The 18,348-nt window shown below is 42.1% G+C and overlaps 51 non-coding genes across 51 annotated transcripts; all 51 read right to left on the bottom strand.

Moving 5' to 3' along the window:
- Positions 1-863: 863 nt before the first annotated feature.
- TRNAW-CCA (transfer RNA tryptophan (anticodon CCA)) lies at positions 864-935 on the bottom strand. Its single transcript has one exon. It is a non-coding gene; the product is annotated as a tRNA-Trp (tRNA).
- A 620-nt stretch (positions 936-1,555) lies between these two features.
- On the bottom strand, positions 1,556-1,627 carry TRNAW-CCA (transfer RNA tryptophan (anticodon CCA)). The gene has a single exon. It is a non-coding gene; the product is annotated as a tRNA-Trp (tRNA).
- Positions 1,628-1,693: 66 nt separating this feature from the next.
- Positions 1,694-1,765, bottom strand: TRNAW-CCA (transfer RNA tryptophan (anticodon CCA)). The gene has a single exon. It is a non-coding gene; the product is annotated as a tRNA-Trp (tRNA).
- A 735-nt stretch (positions 1,766-2,500) lies between these two features.
- TRNAW-CCA (transfer RNA tryptophan (anticodon CCA)) lies at positions 2,501-2,572 on the bottom strand. The gene has a single exon. It is a non-coding gene; the product is annotated as a tRNA-Trp (tRNA).
- A 67-nt stretch (positions 2,573-2,639) lies between these two features.
- On the bottom strand, positions 2,640-2,711 carry TRNAW-CCA (transfer RNA tryptophan (anticodon CCA)). The gene has a single exon. It is a non-coding gene; the product is annotated as a tRNA-Trp (tRNA).
- Positions 2,712-3,172: 461 nt separating this feature from the next.
- On the bottom strand, positions 3,173-3,244 carry TRNAW-CCA (transfer RNA tryptophan (anticodon CCA)). Its single transcript has one exon. It is a non-coding gene; the product is annotated as a tRNA-Trp (tRNA).
- Positions 3,245-3,445: 201 nt separating this feature from the next.
- TRNAW-CCA (transfer RNA tryptophan (anticodon CCA)) lies at positions 3,446-3,517 on the bottom strand. Its single transcript has one exon. It is a non-coding gene; the product is annotated as a tRNA-Trp (tRNA).
- A 616-nt stretch (positions 3,518-4,133) lies between these two features.
- On the bottom strand, positions 4,134-4,205 carry TRNAW-CCA (transfer RNA tryptophan (anticodon CCA)). The gene has a single exon. It is a non-coding gene; the product is annotated as a tRNA-Trp (tRNA).
- Positions 4,206-4,272: 67 nt separating this feature from the next.
- On the bottom strand, positions 4,273-4,344 carry TRNAW-CCA (transfer RNA tryptophan (anticodon CCA)). Its single transcript has one exon. It is a non-coding gene; the product is annotated as a tRNA-Trp (tRNA).
- A 479-nt stretch (positions 4,345-4,823) lies between these two features.
- On the bottom strand, positions 4,824-4,895 carry TRNAW-CCA (transfer RNA tryptophan (anticodon CCA)). Its single transcript has one exon. It is a non-coding gene; the product is annotated as a tRNA-Trp (tRNA).
- A 616-nt stretch (positions 4,896-5,511) lies between these two features.
- Positions 5,512-5,583, bottom strand: TRNAW-CCA (transfer RNA tryptophan (anticodon CCA)). Its single transcript has one exon. It is a non-coding gene; the product is annotated as a tRNA-Trp (tRNA).
- Positions 5,584-5,650: 67 nt separating this feature from the next.
- On the bottom strand, positions 5,651-5,722 carry TRNAW-CCA (transfer RNA tryptophan (anticodon CCA)). Its single transcript has one exon. It is a non-coding gene; the product is annotated as a tRNA-Trp (tRNA).
- A 344-nt stretch (positions 5,723-6,066) lies between these two features.
- TRNAW-CCA (transfer RNA tryptophan (anticodon CCA)) lies at positions 6,067-6,138 on the bottom strand. Its single transcript has one exon. It is a non-coding gene; the product is annotated as a tRNA-Trp (tRNA).
- Positions 6,139-6,343: 205 nt separating this feature from the next.
- Positions 6,344-6,415, bottom strand: TRNAW-CCA (transfer RNA tryptophan (anticodon CCA)). Its single transcript has one exon. It is a non-coding gene; the product is annotated as a tRNA-Trp (tRNA).
- Positions 6,416-6,481: 66 nt separating this feature from the next.
- On the bottom strand, positions 6,482-6,553 carry TRNAW-CCA (transfer RNA tryptophan (anticodon CCA)). Its single transcript has one exon. It is a non-coding gene; the product is annotated as a tRNA-Trp (tRNA).
- Positions 6,554-6,893: 340 nt separating this feature from the next.
- On the bottom strand, positions 6,894-6,965 carry TRNAW-CCA (transfer RNA tryptophan (anticodon CCA)). Its single transcript has one exon. It is a non-coding gene; the product is annotated as a tRNA-Trp (tRNA).
- Positions 6,966-7,304: 339 nt separating this feature from the next.
- TRNAW-CCA (transfer RNA tryptophan (anticodon CCA)) lies at positions 7,305-7,376 on the bottom strand. Its single transcript has one exon. It is a non-coding gene; the product is annotated as a tRNA-Trp (tRNA).
- Positions 7,377-7,716: 340 nt separating this feature from the next.
- On the bottom strand, positions 7,717-7,788 carry TRNAW-CCA (transfer RNA tryptophan (anticodon CCA)). The gene has a single exon. It is a non-coding gene; the product is annotated as a tRNA-Trp (tRNA).
- Positions 7,789-7,855: 67 nt separating this feature from the next.
- Positions 7,856-7,927, bottom strand: TRNAW-CCA (transfer RNA tryptophan (anticodon CCA)). The gene has a single exon. It is a non-coding gene; the product is annotated as a tRNA-Trp (tRNA).
- A 479-nt stretch (positions 7,928-8,406) lies between these two features.
- Positions 8,407-8,478, bottom strand: TRNAW-CCA (transfer RNA tryptophan (anticodon CCA)). The gene has a single exon. It is a non-coding gene; the product is annotated as a tRNA-Trp (tRNA).
- Positions 8,479-8,544: 66 nt separating this feature from the next.
- Positions 8,545-8,616, bottom strand: TRNAS-CGA (transfer RNA serine (anticodon CGA)). Its single transcript has one exon. It is a non-coding gene; the product is annotated as a tRNA-Ser (tRNA).
- Positions 8,617-9,094: 478 nt separating this feature from the next.
- On the bottom strand, positions 9,095-9,166 carry TRNAW-CCA (transfer RNA tryptophan (anticodon CCA)). The gene has a single exon. It is a non-coding gene; the product is annotated as a tRNA-Trp (tRNA).
- A 67-nt stretch (positions 9,167-9,233) lies between these two features.
- Positions 9,234-9,305, bottom strand: TRNAW-CCA (transfer RNA tryptophan (anticodon CCA)). The gene has a single exon. It is a non-coding gene; the product is annotated as a tRNA-Trp (tRNA).
- Positions 9,306-9,649: 344 nt separating this feature from the next.
- TRNAW-CCA (transfer RNA tryptophan (anticodon CCA)) lies at positions 9,650-9,721 on the bottom strand. Its single transcript has one exon. It is a non-coding gene; the product is annotated as a tRNA-Trp (tRNA).
- A 205-nt stretch (positions 9,722-9,926) lies between these two features.
- TRNAW-CCA (transfer RNA tryptophan (anticodon CCA)) lies at positions 9,927-9,998 on the bottom strand. The gene has a single exon. It is a non-coding gene; the product is annotated as a tRNA-Trp (tRNA).
- A 66-nt stretch (positions 9,999-10,064) lies between these two features.
- On the bottom strand, positions 10,065-10,136 carry TRNAW-CCA (transfer RNA tryptophan (anticodon CCA)). Its single transcript has one exon. It is a non-coding gene; the product is annotated as a tRNA-Trp (tRNA).
- Positions 10,137-10,476: 340 nt separating this feature from the next.
- Positions 10,477-10,548, bottom strand: TRNAW-CCA (transfer RNA tryptophan (anticodon CCA)). Its single transcript has one exon. It is a non-coding gene; the product is annotated as a tRNA-Trp (tRNA).
- A 66-nt stretch (positions 10,549-10,614) lies between these two features.
- TRNAW-CCA (transfer RNA tryptophan (anticodon CCA)) lies at positions 10,615-10,686 on the bottom strand. Its single transcript has one exon. It is a non-coding gene; the product is annotated as a tRNA-Trp (tRNA).
- Positions 10,687-10,749: 63 nt separating this feature from the next.
- TRNAW-CCA (transfer RNA tryptophan (anticodon CCA)) lies at positions 10,750-10,821 on the bottom strand. The gene has a single exon. It is a non-coding gene; the product is annotated as a tRNA-Trp (tRNA).
- A 206-nt stretch (positions 10,822-11,027) lies between these two features.
- On the bottom strand, positions 11,028-11,099 carry TRNAW-CCA (transfer RNA tryptophan (anticodon CCA)). The gene has a single exon. It is a non-coding gene; the product is annotated as a tRNA-Trp (tRNA).
- Positions 11,100-11,439: 340 nt separating this feature from the next.
- TRNAW-CCA (transfer RNA tryptophan (anticodon CCA)) lies at positions 11,440-11,511 on the bottom strand. Its single transcript has one exon. It is a non-coding gene; the product is annotated as a tRNA-Trp (tRNA).
- A 616-nt stretch (positions 11,512-12,127) lies between these two features.
- Positions 12,128-12,199, bottom strand: TRNAW-CCA (transfer RNA tryptophan (anticodon CCA)). The gene has a single exon. It is a non-coding gene; the product is annotated as a tRNA-Trp (tRNA).
- Positions 12,200-12,266: 67 nt separating this feature from the next.
- Positions 12,267-12,338, bottom strand: TRNAW-CCA (transfer RNA tryptophan (anticodon CCA)). The gene has a single exon. It is a non-coding gene; the product is annotated as a tRNA-Trp (tRNA).
- A 344-nt stretch (positions 12,339-12,682) lies between these two features.
- TRNAW-CCA (transfer RNA tryptophan (anticodon CCA)) lies at positions 12,683-12,754 on the bottom strand. The gene has a single exon. It is a non-coding gene; the product is annotated as a tRNA-Trp (tRNA).
- A 205-nt stretch (positions 12,755-12,959) lies between these two features.
- TRNAW-CCA (transfer RNA tryptophan (anticodon CCA)) lies at positions 12,960-13,031 on the bottom strand. Its single transcript has one exon. It is a non-coding gene; the product is annotated as a tRNA-Trp (tRNA).
- Positions 13,032-13,097: 66 nt separating this feature from the next.
- On the bottom strand, positions 13,098-13,169 carry TRNAW-CCA (transfer RNA tryptophan (anticodon CCA)). Its single transcript has one exon. It is a non-coding gene; the product is annotated as a tRNA-Trp (tRNA).
- Positions 13,170-13,509: 340 nt separating this feature from the next.
- TRNAW-CCA (transfer RNA tryptophan (anticodon CCA)) lies at positions 13,510-13,581 on the bottom strand. The gene has a single exon. It is a non-coding gene; the product is annotated as a tRNA-Trp (tRNA).
- Positions 13,582-13,920: 339 nt separating this feature from the next.
- On the bottom strand, positions 13,921-13,992 carry TRNAW-CCA (transfer RNA tryptophan (anticodon CCA)). The gene has a single exon. It is a non-coding gene; the product is annotated as a tRNA-Trp (tRNA).
- A 340-nt stretch (positions 13,993-14,332) lies between these two features.
- TRNAW-CCA (transfer RNA tryptophan (anticodon CCA)) lies at positions 14,333-14,404 on the bottom strand. The gene has a single exon. It is a non-coding gene; the product is annotated as a tRNA-Trp (tRNA).
- Positions 14,405-14,471: 67 nt separating this feature from the next.
- On the bottom strand, positions 14,472-14,543 carry TRNAW-CCA (transfer RNA tryptophan (anticodon CCA)). Its single transcript has one exon. It is a non-coding gene; the product is annotated as a tRNA-Trp (tRNA).
- A 479-nt stretch (positions 14,544-15,022) lies between these two features.
- TRNAW-CCA (transfer RNA tryptophan (anticodon CCA)) lies at positions 15,023-15,094 on the bottom strand. The gene has a single exon. It is a non-coding gene; the product is annotated as a tRNA-Trp (tRNA).
- Positions 15,095-15,160: 66 nt separating this feature from the next.
- On the bottom strand, positions 15,161-15,232 carry TRNAS-CGA (transfer RNA serine (anticodon CGA)). Its single transcript has one exon. It is a non-coding gene; the product is annotated as a tRNA-Ser (tRNA).
- A 478-nt stretch (positions 15,233-15,710) lies between these two features.
- Positions 15,711-15,782, bottom strand: TRNAW-CCA (transfer RNA tryptophan (anticodon CCA)). Its single transcript has one exon. It is a non-coding gene; the product is annotated as a tRNA-Trp (tRNA).
- A 67-nt stretch (positions 15,783-15,849) lies between these two features.
- On the bottom strand, positions 15,850-15,921 carry TRNAW-CCA (transfer RNA tryptophan (anticodon CCA)). The gene has a single exon. It is a non-coding gene; the product is annotated as a tRNA-Trp (tRNA).
- Positions 15,922-16,265: 344 nt separating this feature from the next.
- Positions 16,266-16,337, bottom strand: TRNAW-CCA (transfer RNA tryptophan (anticodon CCA)). The gene has a single exon. It is a non-coding gene; the product is annotated as a tRNA-Trp (tRNA).
- A 205-nt stretch (positions 16,338-16,542) lies between these two features.
- Positions 16,543-16,614, bottom strand: TRNAW-CCA (transfer RNA tryptophan (anticodon CCA)). The gene has a single exon. It is a non-coding gene; the product is annotated as a tRNA-Trp (tRNA).
- Positions 16,615-16,680: 66 nt separating this feature from the next.
- TRNAW-CCA (transfer RNA tryptophan (anticodon CCA)) lies at positions 16,681-16,752 on the bottom strand. Its single transcript has one exon. It is a non-coding gene; the product is annotated as a tRNA-Trp (tRNA).
- A 340-nt stretch (positions 16,753-17,092) lies between these two features.
- Positions 17,093-17,164, bottom strand: TRNAW-CCA (transfer RNA tryptophan (anticodon CCA)). Its single transcript has one exon. It is a non-coding gene; the product is annotated as a tRNA-Trp (tRNA).
- A 66-nt stretch (positions 17,165-17,230) lies between these two features.
- Positions 17,231-17,302, bottom strand: TRNAW-CCA (transfer RNA tryptophan (anticodon CCA)). Its single transcript has one exon. It is a non-coding gene; the product is annotated as a tRNA-Trp (tRNA).
- A 63-nt stretch (positions 17,303-17,365) lies between these two features.
- TRNAW-CCA (transfer RNA tryptophan (anticodon CCA)) lies at positions 17,366-17,437 on the bottom strand. The gene has a single exon. It is a non-coding gene; the product is annotated as a tRNA-Trp (tRNA).
- Positions 17,438-17,780: 343 nt separating this feature from the next.
- On the bottom strand, positions 17,781-17,852 carry TRNAW-CCA (transfer RNA tryptophan (anticodon CCA)). Its single transcript has one exon. It is a non-coding gene; the product is annotated as a tRNA-Trp (tRNA).
- Between the last annotated feature and the right edge of the window lie 496 nt (positions 17,853-18,348).

Here is an 18,348-nt window from a genome sequence, read left to right as displayed (position 1 = left end):
TTAAATCTATTCTGTTGATTAAAAGTGTTACTTGCCACAATATTGTGTTCTTCGAATAGAAATACGGTTAACAATTATCACAGCCTGAGAAAAAAAAAAGAAAGTTGAATGCAAAAAAGTTGAAAAAGGCAAAGCCAAGTAAAACTCTTGGAAAGAACAAATAAAAATCTAAAAGTACAAATTTTTATTTCACTTCATAATCCTACTTCTATAAATCTACAAGAACATGCACGTACAAAAAGGAGTGAAATCTCACCAAAAACATCTCTGTAAAAATATGCCAAGTTGTTTGGCCGTAAAAAGAAGTGAGATCTAAAATACGGCCAAGTTATTATCTCCAGGTGAACCAACATTTTATTCGACTTAAGTTAAAACTTCTCAAGAATATTTTTCTGACTTGGCCATTAGCATTCCAAACTTGCATCCTTCTTCTTTGCACCCGTGAAGGTTAATAACGGAAATTACAAGTTTAACCACAAAGGCTTATCAAGAATATTTAACCAATTTGATTTAATATTTTAATTTCGATCCATATCTGGAATTAAACGAATCCTTGATATGCAAATGGCCAAGTCAGAAAAACATTCTTGAGAAGTTTTAACTTAAGTCGAATAAAATGTTGGTTCACCTGGAGATAATAACTTGGCCGTATTTTAGATCTCACTTCTTTTTACGGCCAAACAACTTGGCATATTTTTACAGAGATGTTTTTGGTGAGATTTGTTTGACCCGGACGTGATTCGAACACGCAGCCTTCTTATCTGGAGTCACACGCGCTACCATTGCGCCACCGAGTCCCCTTTACGAAGCTTTAATTGGTAGAATTCTAAAAACAACTTAAAAACGTATTTTTATTATTTGTTTGACCCGAACGTGATTCGAACACGCAGCCTTCTGTTCTGGAGTCAGACGCGCTACCATTGCGCCACCGAGCCCCCTTTACGAAGCTTTAATTGGTAGAATTCTAAAAACAACTTAAAAACTTATTTTTATTATTTGTTTGACCCGAACGTGATTCGAACACGCAGCCTTCTGTTCTGGAGTCAGACGCGCTACCATTGCGCCACCGAGTCCCCTTTACGAAGCTTTAATTGGTAGAATTCTAAAAACAACTTAAAAACTGATTTTTATTATTTGTTTGACCCGGACGTGATTCGAACACGCAGCCTTCTGATCTGGAATTAGACGCGCTGACATTGCGCCACCGAGCCCCCTGAACGAAGGATAAATTGGTAGAATTCCTATAAACAACGTAAAAACTAAATTTTATTATTTGTTTGAACCGGACGTGATTCGAACACGCAGCCTTCTGATCTGGAGTCAGACGTGCTACCATTGCGCCACCAAGCCCCCTTTACGAAAGTTTAATTGGTAGAATTTTAAAAAACACTTAAAAACTGATTTTTATTATTTATTTGACCCGGACGTGATTCCAACACAAAGCCTTCTGATCTGGAGTCAGACGCGCTACCATTGCGCCACCGAGTCCTTTTTAAGAAGGTTTAATTGGTAGAATTTCTATAAACAACGTAAAAACTAAATTTTATTATTTGTTTGACCCGGACGTGATTCGAACACGTAGCCTTCTGATCTGGAGTCACACGCGCTACCATTGCGCCACCGAGCCCCCTTTACGAAGGTTTAATTGGTAAAATTTTAAAAACAACTTAAAAACTGATTTTTATTATTTCTTTGACCCGGACGTGATTCGAACACGCAGCCTTCTGTTCTGGAGTCAGACGCGCTACCATTGCGCCACCGAGCCCCCTTTACGAAGCTTTAATTGGTAGAATTCTAAAAACAACTTAAAAACTGATTTTTATTATTTGTTTGAACACGTAGAATTCTGATCTGGAGTCAGACGCGCTACCATTGCGCCACCGAGTCCCCTTTACGAAGCTTTAATTGGTAGAATTCTAAAAACAACTTAAAAACTGATTTTTATTATTTGTTTGACCCGGACGTGATTCGAACACGCAGCCTTCTGATCTGGAATTAGACGCGCTGACATTGCGCCACCGAGCCCCCTGAACGAAGGATAAATTGGTAGAATTCCTATAAACAACGTAAAAACTAAATTTTATTATTTGTTTGAACCTGACGTGATTCGAACACGCAGCCTTCTGATCTGGAGTCACACGCGCTACCATTGCGCCACCGAGCCCCCTTTACGAAGGTTTAATTGGTAAAATTTTAAAAACAACTTAACTGATTTTTATTATTTCTTTGACCCGGACGTGATTCCAACACCCAGCCTTCTGATCTGGAGTCAGACGCGCTACTATTGCGCCACCGAGCCCCCTTTACGAGGTTTAATTGGTAGAATTCTATAAACAACTTAAAAACTAAGTTTTAATTATTTCTTTGACCCAGACGTGATTCGAACACGCAGCCTTCTGATCTGGTGTCAGACGCGCTACCATTGCGCCACCGAGCACCCTGACGGTTTAATTGGTAGAATTTCTATAAACAACGTAAAAACTAACCTTTATTATTTGTTTGACCCGGACGTGATTCGAACACGCAGCCTTCTGATCTGGAATCGGACGCGCTACCATTGCGCCACCGAGTCCCCTTTACGAAGGTTTAATTGGTAGAATTTCTATAAACAACGTAAAAACTAAATTTTATTATTTGTTTGACCCGGACGTGATTCGAACACGCCGCCTTCTGATCTGGAGTCAGACGCGCTACCATTGCGCCACCGAGCCCCCTTTACGAAGCTTTAATTGGTAGAATTCTAAAAACAACTTAAAAACTGATTTTTATTATTTGTTTGAACACGTAGCCTTCTGATCTGGAGTCAGACGCGCTACCATTGCGCCACCGAGTCCCCTTTACGAAGCTTTAATTGGTAGAATTCTAAAAACAACTTAAAAACTGATTTTTATTATTTCTTTGACCCGAACGTGATTCCAACACGCAGCCTTCTGATCTGGAGTCAGACGCGCTACTATTGCGCCACCGAGTCCCCTTTACAAAGGTTTAATTGGTAGAATTCTAAAAACAACTTAAAAACTGACTTTTATTCTTTCTTTGACCCGGACGTGATTCGAACACGCAGCCTTCTGATCTGGTGTCAGACGCGCTACAATTGCGCCACCGAGCCCCCTGACGGTTTAATTGGTAGAATTTCTATAAACAATGTAAAAACTAACCTTTATTATTTGTTTGACCCGGACGTGATTCGAACACGCAGCCTTCTTATCTGGAGTCAGACGCGCTACCATTGCGCCACCGAGCCCCCTTTACGAGGTTTAATTGGTAGAATTCTATAAACAACTTAAAAACTAAGTTTTAATTATTTCTTTGACCCAGACGTGATTCGAACACGCAGCCTTCTGATCTGGTGTCAGACGCGCTACAATTGCGCCACCGCGCTCCCTGACGGTTTAATTGGTAGAATTTCTATAAACAATGTAAAAACTAACCTTTATTATTTGTTTGACCCGGACGTGATTCGAACACGCAGCCTTCTGATCTGGAATCGGACGCGCTACCATTGCGCCACCGAGTCCCCTTTACGAAGGTTTAATTGGTAGAATTTTAAAAAACACTTAAAAACTGATTTTTATTATTTCTTTGACCCGAACGTGATTCCAACACGCAGCCTTCTGATCTGGAGTCAGACGCGCTACTATTGCGCCACCGAGTCCCCTTTACAAAGGTTTAATTGGTAGAATTCTAAAAACAACTTAAAAACTGACTTTTATTCTTTCTTTGACCCGGACGTGATTCGAACACGCAGCCTTCTGATCTGGTTTCAGAAGCGCTACCATTGCGCCACCGAGCCCCCTGACGGTTTAATTGGTAGAATTTCTATAAACAATGTAAAAACTAACCTTTATTACTTGTTTGACCCGGACGTGATTCGAACACGCAGCCTTCTGATCTGGTGTCAGACGCGCTACAATTGCGCCACCGAGGCCCCTTTACGAACCTTTAATTGGTAGAATTCTAAAAACAACTTAAAAACTGACTTTTATTCTTTCTTTGACCCGGACGTGATTCGAACACGCAGCCTTCTGATCTGGTTTCAGAAGCGCTACCATTGCGCCACCGAGCCCCCTGAACGAAGGTTAAATTGGTAGAATTTTTATAAACAAGGTAGAAACTAAATTTTATTATTTGTTTGACCCGGACGTGATTCGAACACGCAGCCTTCTGATCTGGAATCAGACGCGCTAACATTGCGCCACCGAGCCCCCTGAACGAAGGTTAAATTGGTAGAATTCCTATAAACCACGTAAGAACTAAATTTTATTATTTGTTTGACCCGGACGTGATTCGAACACGCAGCCTTCTGATCTGGAGTCAGACGCGCTACCATTGCGCCACCGAGTCCCCGTTACGAAGGTTTAATTGGTAGAATTACTATAAACAACGTAAAAACTAAATTTTATTATTTGTTTGACCCGGACGTAATTCGAACACGCAGCCTTCCGATCTGGGGTCAGACGCGCTACCATTGCGCCACCGAGTCCCCTTTACGAAGGTTTAATTGGTAGAATTTCTATAAACAACGTAAAAACTAAATTTTATTATTTGTTTGACCCGGACGTTTTTCGAACAAGCAGCCTTCTGATCTGGAGTCAGACGCGCTACCATTGCGCCACCGAGTCCCCTTTACGAGGTTTAATTGGTAGAATTCTATAAACAACTTAAAAACTAAGTTTTAATTATTTCTTTGACCCAGACGTGATTCGAACACGCAGCCTTCTGATCTGGTGTCAGACGCGCTACAATTGCGCCACCGCGCTCCCTGACGGTTTAATTGGTAGAATTTCTATAAACAATGTAAAAACTAACCTTTATTATTTGTTTGACCCGGACGTGATTCGAACACGCAGCCTTCTGATCTGGAATCGGACGCGCTACCATTGCGCCACCGAGTCCCCTTTACGAAGGTTTAATTGGTAGAATTTTAAAAAACACTTAAAAACTGATTTTTATTATTTCTTTGACCCGAACGTGATTCCAACACGCAGCCTTCTGATCTGGAGTCAGACGCGCTACTATTGCGCCACCGAGTCCCCTTTACAAAGGTTTAATTGGTAGAATTCTAAAAACAACTTAAAAACTGACTTTTATTCTTTCTTTGACCCGGACGTGATTCGAACACGCAGCCTTCTGATCTGGTTTCAGAAGCGCTACCATTGCGCCACCGAGCCCCCTGACGGTTTAATTGGTAGAATTTCTATAAACAATGTAAAAACTAACCTTTATTACTTGTTTGACCCGGACGTGATTCGAACACGCAGCCTTCTGATCTGGTGTCAGACGCGCTACAATTGCGCCACCGAGGCCCCTTTACGAACCTTTAATTGGTAGAATTCTAAAAACAACTTAAAAACTGACTTTTATTCTTTCTTTGACCCGGACGTGATTCGAACACGCAGCCTTCTGATCTGGTTTCAGAAGCGCTACCATTGCACCACCGAGCCCCCTGAACGAAGGTTAAATTGGTAGAATTTTTATAAACAAGGTAGAAACTAAATTTTATTATTTGTTTGACCCGGACGTGATTCGAACACGCAGCCTTCTGATCTGGAATCAGACGCGCTAACATTGCGCCACCGAGCCCCCTGAACGAAGGTTAAATTGGTAGAATTCCTATAAACCACGTAAGAACTAAATTTTATTATTTGTTTGACCCGGACGTGATTCGAACACGCAGCCTTCTGATCTGGAGTCAGACGCGCTACCATTGCGCCACCGAGTCCCCGTTACGAAGGTTTAATTGGTAGAATTACTATAAACAACGTAAAAACTAAATTTTATTATTTGTTTGACCCGGACGTAATTCGAACACGCAGCCTTCCGATCTGGGGTCAGACGCGCTACCATTGCGCCACCGAGTCCCCTTTACGAAGGTTTAATTGGTAGAATTTCTATAAACAACGTAAAAACTAAATTTTATTATTTGTTTGACCCGGACGTTTTTCGAACAAGCAGCCTTCTGATCTGGAGTCAGACGCGCTACCATTGCGCCACCGAGTCCCCTTTACGAAAGTTAAATTGGTAGAATTTCTATAAACAACGTAAAAACTAAATTTGTTATTTGTTTGACCCGGACGTGATTCGAACACGCAGCCTTCTGATCTGGAGTCAGACGTGCTACCATTGCGCCACCAAGCCCCCTTTATGAAGGTTTAATTGGTAGAATTTTAAAAAACACTTAAAAACTGATTTTTATTATTTATTTGACCCGGACGTGATTCCAACACAAAGCCTTCTGATCTGGAGTCAGACGCGCTACCATTGCGCCACCGAGTCCCCTTTACGAAGATTTAATTGGTAGAATTTCTATAAACAACGTAAAAACTAAATTTTATTATTTGTTTGACCCGGACGTGATTCGAACACGCAGCCTTCTGATCTGGAGTCAGACGCGCTACCATTGCGCCACCGAGTCCCCTTTACGAAGCTTTAATTGGTAGAATTCTAAAAACAACTTAAAAAGTTATATTTATTATTTGTTTGACCCGGACGTGATTCGAACACGCAGCCTTCTGTTCTGGAGTCAGACACGCTACCATTGCGCCACCGAGCCCTCTTTACGAAGGTTTAATTGGTAGAATTTTAAAAACAACTTAAAAACTGATTTTTATTATTTCTTTGACCCGAACGTGATTCGAACACGCAGCCTTCTGCTCTGGTTTCAGAAGCGCTACCATTGCGCCACCGAGTCCCCTTTACGAAGGTTAAATTGGTAGAATTTCTATAAACAACGTAAAAACTAAATTTTATTATTTGTTTGACCTGGACGTGATTCGAACACGCAGCCTTCTGATCTGGTGTCAGACGCGCTACAATTGCGCCACCGAGCCCCCTGACGGTTTAATTGGTAGAATTTCTATAAACAATGTAAAAACTAACCTTTATTATTTGTTTGACCCGGACGTGATTCGAACACGCAGCCTTCTTATCTGGAGTCAGACGCGCTACCATTGCGCCACCGAGCCCCCTTTACGAGGTTTAATTGGTAGAATTCTATAAACAACTTAAAAACTAAGTTTTAATTATTTCTTTGACCCAGACGTGATTCGAACACGCAGCCTTCTGATCTGGTGTCAGACGCGCTACAATTGCGCCACCGCGCCCCCTGACGGTTTAATTGGTAGAATTTCTATAAACAATGTAAAAACTAACCTTTATTATTTGTTTGACCCGGACGTGATTCGAACACGCAGCCTTCTTATCTGGAGTCAGACGCGCTACTATTGCGCCACCGAGCCCCCTTTACGAGGTTTAATTGGTAGAATTCTATAAACAACTTAAAAACTAAGTTTTAATTATTTCTTTGACCCAGACGTGATTCGAACACGCAGCCTTCTGATCTGGTGTCAGACGCGCTACCATTGCGCCACCGAGCCCCCTGACGGTTTAATTGGTAGAATTTCTATAAACAACGTAAAAACTAACCTTTATTATTTGTTTGACCCGGACGTGATTCGAACACGCAGCCTTCTTATCTGGAGTCACACGCGCTACCATTGCGCCACCGAGTCCCCTTTACGAAGCTTTAATTGGTAGAATTCTAAAAACAACTTAAAAACTGACTTTTATTCTTTCTTTGACCCGGACGTGATTCGAACACGCAGCCTTCTGATCTGGTTTCAGAAGCGCTACCATTGCGCCACCGAGCCCCCTGAACGAAGGTTAAATTGGTAGAATTTTTATAAACAAGGTAGAAACTAAATTTTATTATTTGTTTGACCCGGACGTGATTCGAACACGCAGCCTTCTGATCTGGAATCAGACGCGCTAACATTGCGCCACCGAGCCCCCTGAACGAAGGTTAAATTGGTAGAATTCCTATAAACCACGTAAGAACTAAATTTTATTATTTGTTTGACCCGGACGTGATTCGAACACGCAGCCTTCTGATCTGGAGTCAGACGCGCTACCATTGCGCCACCGAGTCCCCGTTACGAAGGTTTAATTGGTAGAATTACTATAAACAACGTAAAAACTAAATTTTATTATTTGTTTGACCCGGACGTAATTCGAACACGCAGCCTTCCGATCTGGGGTCAGACGCGCTACCATTGCGCCACCGAGTCCCCTTTACGAAGGTTTAATTGGTAGAATTTCTATAAACAACGTAAAAACTAAATTTTATTATTTGTTTGACCCGGACGTTTTTCGAACAAGCAGCCTTCTGATCTGGAGTCAGACGCGCTACCATTGCGCCACCGAGTCCCCTTTACGAGGTTTAATTGGTAGAATTCTATAAACAACTTAAAAACTAAGTTTTAATTATTTCTTTGACCCAGACGTGATTCGAACACGCAGCCTTCTGATCTGGTGTCAGACGCGCTACAATTGCGCCACCGCGCTCCCTGACGGTTTAATTGGTAGAATTTCTATAAACAATGTAAAAACTAACCTTTATTATTTGTTTGACCCGGACGTGATTCGAACACGCAGCCTTCTGATCTGGAATCGGACGCGCTACCATTGCGCCACCGAGTCCCCTTTACGAAGGTTTAATTGGTAGAATTTTAAAAAACACTTAAAAACTGATTTTTATTATTTCTTTGACCCGAACGTGATTCCAACACGCAGCCTTCTGATCTCGAGTCAGACGCGCTACTATTGCGCCACCGAGTCCCCTTTACAAAGGTTTAATTGGTAGAATTCTAAAAACAACTTAAAAACTGACTTTTATTCTTTCTTTGACCCGGACGTGATTCGAACACGCAGCCTTCTGATCTGGTTTCAGAAGCGCTACCATTGCGCCACCGAGCCCCCTGACGGTTTAATTGGTAGAATTTCTATAAACAATGTAAAAACTAACCTTTATTACTTGTTTGACCCGGACGTGATTCGAACACGCAGCCTTCTGATCTGGTGTCAGACGCGCTACAATTGCGCCACCGAGGCCCCTTTACGAACCTTTAATTGGTAGAATTCTAAAAACAACTTAAAAACTGACTTTTATTCTTTCTTTGACCCGGACGTGATTCGAACACGCAGCCTTCTGATCTGGTTTCAGAAGCGCTACCATTGCGCCACCGAGCCCCCTGAACGAAGGTTAAATTGGTAGAATTTTTATAAACAAGGTAGAAACTAAATTTTATTATTTGTTTGACCCGGACGTGATTCGAACACGCAGCCTTCTGATCTGGAATCAGACGCGCTAACATTGCGCCACCGAGCCCCCTGAACGAAGGTTAAATTGGTAGAATTCCTATAAACCACGTAAGAACTAAATTTTATTATTTGTTTGACCCGGACGTGATTCGAACACGCAGCCTTCTGATCTGGAGTCAGACGCGCTACCATTGCGCCGCCGAGTCCCCGTTACGAAGGTTTAATTGGTAGAATTACTATAAACAACGTAAAAACTAAATTTTATTATTTGTTTGACCCGGACGTAATTCGAACACGCAGCCTTCCGATCTGGGGTCAGACGCGCTACCATTGTGCCACCGAGTCCCCTTTACGAAGGTTTAATTGGTAGAATTTCTATAAACAACGTAAAAACTAAATTTTATTATTTGTTTGACCCGGACGTTTTTCGAACAAGCAGCCTTCTGATCTGGAGTCAGACGCGCTACCATTGCGCCACCGAGTCCCCTTTACGAAAGTTAAATTGGTAGAATTTCTATAAACAACGTAAAAACTAAATTTGTTATTTGTTTGACCCGGACGTGATTCGAACACGCAGCCTTCTGATCTGGAGTCAGACGTGCTACCATTGCGCCACCAAGCCCCCTTTATGAAGGTTTAATTGGTAGAATTTTAAAAAACACTTAAAAACTGATTTTTATTATTTATTTGACCCGGACGTGATTCCAACACAAAGCCTTCTGATCTGGAGTCAGACGCGCTACCATTGCGCCACCGAGTCCCCTTTACGAAGATTTAATTGGTAGAATTTCTATAAACAACGTAAAAACTAAATTTTATTATTTGTTTGACCCGGACGTGATTCGAACACGCAGCCTTCTGATCTGGAGTCAGACGCGCTACCATTGCGCCACCGAGTCCCCTTTACGAAGCTTTAATTGGTAGAATTCTAAAAACAACTTAAAAAGTTATATTTATTATTTGTTTGACCCGGACGTGATTCGAACACGCAGCCTTCTGTTCTGGAGTCAGACACGCTACCATTGCGCCACCGAGCCCTCTTTACGAAGGTTTAATTGGTAGAATTTTAAAAACAACTTAAAAACTGATTTTTATTATTTCTTTGACCCGAACGTGATTCGAACACGCAGCCTTCTGCTCTGGTTTCAGAAGCGCTACCATTGCGCCACCGAGTCCCCTTTACGAAGGTTAAATTGGTAGAATTTCTATAAACAACGTAAAAACTAAATTTTATTATTTGTTTGACCTGGACGTGATTCGAACACGCAGCCTTCTGATCTGGTGTCAGACGCGCTACAATTGCGCCACCGAGCCCCCTGACGGTTTAATTGGTAGAATTTCTATAAACAATGTAAAAACTAACCTTTATTATTTGTTTGACCCGGACGTGATTCGAACACGCAGCCTTCTTATCTGGAGTCAGACGCGCTACCATTGCGCCACCGAGCCCCCTTTACGAGGTTTAATTGGTAGAATTCTATAAACAACTTAAAAACTAAGTTTTAATTATTTCTTTGACCCAGACGTGATTCGAACACGCAGCCTTCTGATCTGGTGTCAGACGCGCTACCATTGCGCCACCGAGCCCCCTGACGGTTTAATTGGTAGAATTTCTATAAACAACGTAAAAACTAACCTTTATTATTTGTTTGACCCGGACGTGATTCGAACACGCAGCCTTCTGATCTGGAATCGGACGCGCTACCATTGCGCCACCGAGTCCCCTTTACGAAGGTTTAATTGGTAGAATTTCTATAAACAACGTAAAAACTAAATTTTATTATTTGTTTGACCCGGACGTGATTCGAACACGCAGCCTTCTTATCTGGAGTCACACGCGCTACCATTGCGGCACCGAGTCCCCTTTACGAAGCTTTAATTGGTAGAATTCTAAAAACAACTTAAAAACTTATTTTTAATTATTTCTTTGACCCAGACGTGATTCGAACACGCAGCCTTCCGATCTGGGGTCAGACGCGCTACCATTGCGCCACCGAGTCCCCTTTACGAAGGTTTAATTGGTAGAATTTCTATAAACAACGTAAAAACTAAATTTTATTATTTGTTTGACCCGGACGTTTTTCGAACAAGCAGCCTTCTGATCTGGAGTCAGACGCGCTACCATTGCGCCACCGAGTCCCCTTTACGAGGTTTAATTGGTAGAATTCTATAAACAACTTAAAAACTAAGTTTTAATTATTTCTTTGACCCAGACGTGATTCGAACACGCAGCCTTCTGATCTGGTGTCAGACGCGCTACAATTGCGCCACCGCGCTCCCTGACGGTTTAATTGGTAGAATTTCTATAAACAATGTAAAAACTAACCTTTATTATTTGTTTGACCCGGACGTGATTCGAACACGCAGCCTTCTGATCTGGAATCGGACGCGCTACCATTGCGCCACCGAGTCCCCTTTACGAAGGTTTAATTGGTAGAATTTTAAAAAACACTTAAAAACTGATTTTTATTATTTCTTTGACCCGAACGTGATTCCAACACGCAGCCTTCTGATCTGGAGTCAGACGCGCTACTATTGCGCCACCGAGTCCCCTTTACAAAGGTTTAATTGGTAGAATTCTAAAAACAACTTAAAAACTGACTTTTATTCTTTCTTTGACCCGGACGTGATTCGAACACGCAGCCTTCTGATCTGGTTTCAGAAGCGCTACCATTGCGCCACCGAGCCCCCTGACGGTTTAATTGGTAGAATTTCTATAAACAATGTAAAAACTAACCTTTATTACTTGTTTGACCCGGACGTGATTCGAACACGCAGCCTTCTGATCTGGTGTCAGACGCGCTACAATTGCGCCACCGAGGCCCCTTTACGAACCTTTAATTGGTAGAATTCTAAAAACAACTTAAAAACTGACTTTTATTCTTTCTTTGACCCGGACGTGATTCGAACACGCAGCCTTCTGATCTGGTTTCAGAAGCGCTACCATTGCACCACCGAGCCCCCTGAACGAAGGTTAAATTGGTAGAATTTTTATAAACAAGGTAGAAACTAAATTTTATTATTTGTTTGACCCGGACGTGATTCGAACACGCAGCCTTCTGATCTGGAATCAGACGCGCTAACATTGCGCCACCGAGCCCCCTGAACGAAGGTTAAATTGGTAGAATTCCTATAAACCACGTAAGAACTAAATTTTATTATTTGTTTGACCCGGACGTGATTCGAACACGCAGCCTTCTGATCTGGAGTCAGACGCGCTACCATTGCGCCACCGAGTCCCCGTTACGAAGGTTTAATTGGTAGAATTACTATAAACAACGTAAAAACTAAATTTTATTATTTGTTTGACCCGGACGTAATTCGAACACGCAGCCTTCCGATCTGGGGTCAGACGCGCTACCATTGCGCCACCGAGTCCCCTTTACGAAGGTTTAATTGGTAGAATTTCTATAAACAACGTAAAAACTAAATTTTATTATTTGTTTGACCCGGACGTTTTTCGAACAAGCAGCCTTCTGATCTGGAGTCAGACGCGCTACCATTGCGCCACCGAGTCCCCTTTACGAAAGTTAAATTGGTAGAATTTCTATAAACAACGTAAAAACTAAATTTGTTATTTGTTTGACCCGGACGTGATTCGAACACGCAGCCTTCTGATCTGGAGTCAGACGTGCTACCATTGCGCCACCAAGCCCCCTTTATGAAGGTTTAATTGGTAGAATTTTAAAAAACACTTAAAAACTGATTTTTATTATTTATTTGACCCGGACGTGATTCCAACACAAAGCCTTCTGATCTGGAGTCAGACGCGCTACCATTGCGCCACCGAGTCCCCTTTACGAAGATTTAATTGGTAGAATTTCTATAAACAACGTAAAAACTAAATTTTATTATTTGTTTGACCCGGACGTGATTCGAACACGCAGCCTTCTGATCTGGAGTCAGACGCGCTACCATTGCGCCACCGAGTCCCCTTTACGAAGCTTTAATTGGTAGAATTCTAAAAACAACTTAAAAAGTTATATTTATTATTTGTTTGACCCGGACGTGATTCGAACACGCAGCCTTCTGTTCTGGAGTCAGACACGCTACCATTGCGCCACCGAGCCCTCTTTACGAAGGTTTAATTGGTAGAATTTTAAAAACAACTTAAAAACTGATTTTTATTATTTCTTTGACCCGAACGTGATTCGAACACGCAGCCTTCTGCTCTGGTTTCAGAAGCGCTACCATTGCGCCACCGAGTCCCCTTTACGAAGGTTAAATTGGTAGAATTTCTATAAACAACGTAAAAACTAAATTTTATTATTTGTTTGACCTGGACGTGATTCGAACACGCAGCCTTCTGATCTGGTGTCAGACGCGCTACAATTGCGCCACCGAGCCCCCTGACGGTTTAATTGGTAGAATTTCTATAAACAATGTAAAAACTAACCTTTATTATTTGTTTGACCCGGACGTGATTCGAACACGCAGCCTTCTTATCTGGAGTCAGACGCGCTACCATTGCGCCACCGAGCCCCCTTTACGAGGTTTAATTGGTAGAATTCTATAAACAACTTAAAAACTAAGTTTTAATTATTTCTTTGACCCAGACGTGATTCGAACACGCAGCCTTCTGATCTGGTGTCAGACGCGCTACAATTGCGCCACCGCGCCCCCTGACGGTTTAATTGGTAGAATTTCTATAAACAATGTAAAAACTAACCTTTATTATTTGTTTGACCCGGACGTGATTCGAACACGCAGCCTTCTTATCTGGAGTCAGACGCGCTACTATTGCGCCACCGAGCCCCCTTTACGAGGTTTAATTGGTAGAATTCTATAAACAACTTAAAAACTAAGTTTTAATTATTTCTTTGACCCAGACGTGATTCGAACACGCAGCCTTCTGATCTGGTGTCAGACGCGCTACCATTGCGCCACCGAGCCCCCTGACGGTTTAATTGGTAGAATTTCTATAAACAACGTAAAAACTAACCTTTATTATTTGTTTGACCCGGACGTGATTCGAACACGCAGCCTTCTTATCTGGAGTCACACGCGCTACCATTGCGCCACCGAGTCCCCTTTACGAAGCTTTAATTGGTAGAATTCTAAAAACAACTTAAAAACTGACTTTTATTCTTTCTTTGACCCGGACGTGATTCGAACACGCAGCCTTCTGATCTGGTTTCAGAAGCGCTACCATTGCGCCACCGAGCCCCCTGAACGAAGGTTAAATTGGTAGAATTTTTATAAACAAGGTAGAAACTAAATTTTATTATTTGTTTGACCCGGACGTGATTCGAACACGCAGCCTTCTGATCTGGAATCAGACGCGCTAACATTGCGCCACCGAGCCCCCTGAACGAAGGTTAAATTGGTAGAATTCCTATAAACCACGTAAGAACTAAATTTTATTATTTGTTTGACCCGGACGTGATTCGAACACGCAGCCTTCTGATCTGGAGTCAGACGCGCTACCATTGCGCCACCGAGTCCCCGTTACGAAGGTTTAATTGGTAGAATTACTATAAACAACGTAAAAACTAAATTTTATTATTTGTTTGACCCGGACGTAATTCGAACACGCAGCCTTCCGATCTGGGGTCAGACGCGCTACCATTGCGCCACCGAGTCCCCTTTACGAAGGTTTAATTGGTAGAATTTCTATAAACAACGTAAAAACTAAATTTTATTATTTGTTTGACCCGGACGTTTTTCGAACAAGCAGCCTTCTGATCTGGAGTCAGACGCGCTACCATTGCGCCACCGAGTCCCCTTTACGAGGTTTAATTGGTAGAATTCTATAAACAACTTAAAAACTAAGTTTTAATTATTTCTTTGACCCAGACGTGATTCGAACACGCAGCCTTCTGATCTGGTGTCAGACGCGCTACAATTGCGCCACCGCGCTCCCTGACGGTTTAATTGGTAGAATTTCTATAAACAATGTAAAAACTAACCTTTATTATTTGTTTGACCCGGACGTGATTCGAACACGCAGCCTTCTGATCTGGAATCGGACGCGCTACCATTGCGCCACCGAGTCCCCTTTACGAAGGTTTAATTGGTAGAATTTTAAAAAACACTTAAAAACTGATTTTTATTATTTCTTTGACCCGAACGTGATTCCAACACGCAGCCTTCTGATCTCGAGTCAGACGCGCTACTATTGCGCCACCGAGTCCCCTTTACAAAGGTTTAATTGGTAGAATTCTAAAAACAACTTAAAAACTGACTTTTATTCTTTCTTTGACCCGGACGTGATTCGAACACGCAGCCTTCTGATCTGGTTTCAGAAGCGCTACCATTGCGCCACCGAGCCCCCTGACGGTTTAATTGGTAGAATTTCTATAAACAATGTAAAAACTAACCTTTATTACTTGTTTGACCCGGACGTGATTCGAACACGCAGCCTTCTGATCTGGTGTCAGACGCGCTACAATTGCGCCACCGAGGCCCCTTTACGAACCTTTAATTGGTAGAATTCTAAAAACAACTTAAAAACTGACTTTTATTCTTTCTTTGACCCGGACGTGATTCGAACACGCAGCCTTCTGATCTGGTTTCAGAAGCGCTACCATTGCGCCACCGAGCCCCCTGAACGAAGGTTAAATTGGTAGAATTTTTATAAACAAGGTAGAAACTAAATTTTATTATTTGTTTGACCCGGACGTGATTCGAACACGCAGCCTTCTGATCTGGAATCAGACGCGCTAACATTGCGCCACCGAGCCCCCTGAACGAAGGTTAAATTGGTAGAATTCCTATAAACCACGTAAGAACTAAATTTTATTATTTGTTTGACCCGGACGTGATTCGAACACGCAGCCTTCTGATCTGGAGTCAGACGCGCTACCATTGCGCCGCCGAGTCCCCGTTACGAAGGTTTAATTGGTAGAATTACTATAAACAACGTAAAAACTAAATTTTATTATTTGTTTGACCCGGACGTAATTCGAACACGCAGCCTTCCGATCTGGGGTCAGACGCGCTACCATTGTGCCACCGAGTCCCCTTTACGAAGGTTTAATTGGTAGAATTTCTATAAACAACGTAAAAACTAAATTTTATTATTTGTTTGACCCGGACGTTTTTCGAACAAGCAGCCTTCTGATCTGGAGTCAGACGCGCTACCATTGCGCCACCGAGTCCCCTTTACGAAAGTTAAATTGGTAGAATTTCTATAAACAACGTAAAAACTAAATTTGTTATTTGTTTGACCCGGACGTGATTCGAACACGCAGCCTTCTGATCTGGAGTCAGACGTGCTACCATTGCGCCACCAAGCCCCCTTTATGAAGGTTTAATTGGTAGAATTTTAAAAAACACTTAAAAACTGATTTTTATTATTTATTTGACCCGGACGTGATTCCAACACAAAGCCTTCTGATCTGGAGTCAGACGCGCTACCATTGCGCCACCGAGTCCCCTTTACGAAGATTTAATTGGTAGAATTTCTATAAACAACGTAAAAACTAAATTTTATTATTTGTTTGACCCGGACGTGATTCGAACACGCAGCCTTCTGATCTGGAGTCAGACGCGCTACCATTGCGCCACCGAGTCCCCTTTACGAAGCTTTAATTGGTAGAATTCTAAAAACAACTTAAAAAGTTATATTTATTATTTGTTTGACCCGGACGTGATTCGAACACGCAGCCTTCTGTTCTGGAGTCAGACACGCTACCATTGCGCCACCGAGCCCTCTTTACGAAGGTTTAATTGGTAGAATTTTAAAAACAACTTAAAAACTGATTTTTATTATTTCTTTGACCCGAACGTGATTCGAACACGCAGCCTTCTGCTCTGGTTTCAGAAGCGCTACCATTGCGCCACCGAGTCCCCTTTACGAAGGTTAAATTGGTAGAATTTCTATAAACAACGTAAAAACTAAATTTTATTATTTGTTTGACCTGGACGTGATTCGAACACGCAGCCTTCTGATCTGGTGTCAGACGCGCTACAATTGCGCCACCGAGCCCCCTGACGGTTTAATTGGTAGAATTTCTATAAACAATGTAAAAACTAACCTTTATTATTTGTTTGACCCGGACGTGATTCGAACACGCAGCCTTCTTATCTGGAGTCAGACGCGCTACCATTGCGCCACCGAGCCCCCTTTACGAGGTTTAATTGGTAGAATTCTATAAACAACTTAAAAACTAAGTTTTAATTATTTCTTTGACCCAGACGTGATTCGAACACGCAGCCTTCTGATCTGGTGTCAGACGCGCTACCATTGCGCCACCGAGCCCCCTGACGGTTTAATTGGTAGAATTTCTATAAACAACGTAAAAACTAACCTTTATTATTTGTTTGACCCGGACGTGATTCGAACACGCAGCCTTCTGATCTGGAATCGGACGCGCTACCATTGCGCCACCGAGTCCCCTTTACGAAGGTTTAATTGGTAGAATTTCTATAAACAACGTAAAAACTAAATTTTATTATTTGTTTGACCCGGACGTGATTCGAACACGCAGCCTTCTTATCTGGAGTCACACGCGCTACCATTGCGGCACCGAGTCCCCTTTACGAAGCTTTAATTGGTAGAATTCTAAAAACAACTTAAAAACTTATTTTTATTATTTGTTTGACCCGAACGTGATTCGAACACGCAGCCTTCTATTCTGGAGTCAGACGCGCTACCATTGCGCCACCGAGCCCCCTTTACGAAGCTTTAATTGGTAGAATTCTAAAAACAACTTAAAAACTTATTTTTATTATTTGTTTGACCCGGACGTGATTCGAACACGCAGCCTTCTGTTCTGGAGTCAGACGCGCTACCATTGCGCCACCGAGCCCCCTTTACGAAGCTTTAATTGGTAGAATTCTAAAAACAACTTAAAAACTGATTTTTATTATTTGTTTGAACACGTAGAATTCTGATCTGGAGTCAGACGCGCTACCATTGCGCCACCGAGTCCCCTTTACGAAGCTTTAATTGGTAGAATTCTAAAAACAACTTAAAAACTGATTTTTATTATTTCTTTGACCCGAACGTGATTCCAACACGCAGCCTTCTGATCTGGAGTCAGACGCGCTACTATTGCGCCACCGAGTCCCCTTTACAAAGGTTTAATTGGTAGAATTCTAAAAACAACTTAAAAACTGACTTTTATTCTTTCTTTGACCCGGACGTGATTCGAACACGCAGCCTTCTGATCTGGTTTCAGAAGCGCTACCATTGCGCCACCGAGCCCCCTGACGGTTTAATTGGTAGAATTTCTATAAACAATGTAAAAACTAACCTTTATTACTTGTTTGACCCGGACGTGATTCGAACACGCAGCCTTCTGA

Source organism: Phalangium opilio, unplaced genomic scaffold, assembly GCF_054372755.1.
Source record: "Phalangium opilio isolate 3A_F unplaced genomic scaffold, DU_Popi_V2 ptg000352l_1, whole genome shotgun sequence".
In the NCBI taxonomy this organism is placed as follows: Eukaryota; Metazoa; Arthropoda; class Arachnida; order Opiliones; family Phalangiidae; genus Phalangium; species Phalangium opilio.
This window is presented reverse-complemented; position numbering and strand designations above follow the sequence as displayed.